A 2,544-nucleotide genomic window follows, 5' to 3' on the forward strand; every position below is an offset into this window, starting at 1 on the left:
GCAAATGATTTTTCACCTTCATTTTTTTACCCAGCCAAACTATCAAACGAATGTGCCGGTAAAATAAAATCACTTTTAGATGTGCAAATCCCCCAAAATTCTGCTTCCCATGACCTTTCTGCAGAGGCTACTGGAGGATGTACTCCTATGAAACAAGAAAGTACACCAAGACAGATAAAGACAAGTGGTCCAGGAAATATATTTGTGTGTTTCTTTCTTATAAAAGGTAGAATTGATGTTTTATTGTCACTTATAATCAGAGGGTAGTTGGGTATATAGTCTTCATGCTTGATATTTCCTTTGAATAAATGAAAAAATTATAAGGTTTTTTAAGATTTTATTTACTAGAGAGAGAGACAGAGAGAGAGAGAATGAGTGGAGGGGAGGGGCAGAGGGAGAAGCAGACTCCCCATTGAGCAGGAAGCCCAATATGGGTCTCAGTCCCAGGGTCCTGGGATCACAACCCAAGCTGAAGGCAGACACTTAACTGACTGAGCCACCCAGGCGCCCCCCACCCCAAAATTGTAAGTTTTAAACAGGCAATGGCTGGTTATGCTCCAGCAAACATGATTAGATTAATTCATTCTTCAAGCTTTTCCTTATTAACTCCAGAAAATCCACCCACCTTTTGTCCTTTTTTAAACAAACTGGAAGGTTGGCATGCATTTGCCTTCACACTCTGAAGCAACATCCCGGCAGTCAGTCATTCACATCTGCTTCAAGGGACATCATGTTGGAACACTTTTCAGAGAAGGAATGAAGAAAGGCTTGATCATTTTGCAAGGCCCACAACATGTGAACAAGAAGTCAACTGCTACAAGTTTATCTCCTGCCTGAAAAGCATACTTGCTCTTGATCTGCTTCACCATTTTGGTGGCTGGGGTCTGACAAGCAATTGTAAAAACCAATGAGAGGGGATCCAAAGCACCATACAGAGCTTTGGAAAGGGAGGTCCCAGTGCAATAGCTATGCAGTAAGCCTAGACAACAATCGATCCATGTTGTTAGGACAAAGGACTTCAGTGGGAAAAATTGAGGCTGATAAAATCTGACAGGATCGAGTCTGTCAAAATTGTATTGAGATATATTTAACAAAACTACTGGATGGTATGGGAAGTCTTAAACCATAGGTTCAAAGAAAGCTAAACAAATGGGGGAAAAGTGAGGCAATTGTTAACTCCAGGAAAAACAAAAATTTCAACAATTTCTTGTTCAAAGAAACAAGGAAAAGAAATTTTAGTGCACAATAATTTTGTGGCCAGGGGCGCCTGGGTGGCTCAGTCAGTTAAGCATCCAATGCTTGATTTTGGCTCAGATCACAAGCTCAGGGTCATGAGATCAAGTCATGAGTTGGGCTTTGCGCTGGGTGTGGAGCCTGCTTAAGATTCTCTCTCTCCCTCTTCCCCTGCTTGTGTGCACATGCACACATTCTCCCTCTCCCTCTAAAAAATAAAATAAAACAAAATAAAATAAATAATATAAAATAATTTTGTGGCCAAAATAATAAAAATATTGAATATGAATTTAACAAAATATAACTTAACTGTATTAGTAAAATGAGGGAGGAAAGAGGTGTCTAACAAAATAAAGTAGAATCATTTTTTGAATAATTTAATTTTTTACTTAATGAATTTATTTGAGATAGAGTGTGTGTGTGCATGAGCGAGCACAAGTGGGAAGGAGGGGCAGAGGCAGAGGGAGAAGCAGATTCCCCAGTGAGCCCCCAACTCGGGGCTCAATCCCAGGACCCCGGGATCATGACTTGAGCTGAAGGCAGATGCTCAACCGACTGAGCCACCCAGGCTCCAAGTAAAATCATTCCAACGTAAGTCAATAGATGATATCTGAAGTTGATGATTTTAGAATATGTATAATGAGAGAGGTTTTTTTTTTTTTAAATTTGGAGATAAATAGTAGAAGTAATAACTAAAAATGTGAAAGGGATTACCTCTGGGAAGAGGTGGGTAGCGCTGTCAGTTAATAAGGGGCATGGCATGGGTGTGTGGGGGCCAGATAGGGGACTGCTATTTTTAATTATAAGACTTCTAACATTAGTTTTTAAAAACTCTATTTTTTAATATTTTACTTTTATAAAAATCTTCTAAAAATCATAATTTTAAAAATACAAGTTTAAGTTTTATTTTATTTTTTTGCTCTACACTGTTTCTTGTACTCTGTTTACTTGAATTTAATTTTTGCTTTGCTGAAGAATAACCTCCAGTAATTCTTTCAAATATCTTATGAATGAAAAAGCCATTTATTTAACCTTTTATCCTCCAAGATTTATTGAGCTAAAATGACACATAGTAAAATTCACTCTTTTCAGGCATACATTTCTATGACTTTTGAGAAACTTACACAGTCATATAAGCGCCACCATAATCAAGAGAGAGTATTTTCATCACCACAAATAGTTCTCTTGTTCCTTTTTGCAGTTAGTTTCCTCCCCACAAGCTTCTGGCAACCACTGATCTGGCTTTTCTGACCCCTATCATTTTGCCTCTTACAGATGTCATATAAATAACTGGTATCAAACAATATATGA

General features: G+C 38.0%; 1 pseudogene; it reads right to left on the minus strand.

The window, feature by feature from the left end:
- Positions 1 to 550: 550 nt before the first annotated feature.
- Positions 551 to 1,030, minus strand: LOC113266807 (thioredoxin-like; annotated as a pseudogene).
- Between the last annotated feature and the right edge of the window lie 1,514 nt (positions 1,031 to 2,544).

Source organism: Ursus arctos, unplaced genomic scaffold, assembly GCF_023065955.2.
Source record: "Ursus arctos isolate Adak ecotype North America unplaced genomic scaffold, UrsArc2.0 scaffold_34, whole genome shotgun sequence".
Lineage (NCBI taxonomy): Eukaryota > Metazoa > Chordata > Mammalia > Carnivora > Ursidae > Ursus > Ursus arctos.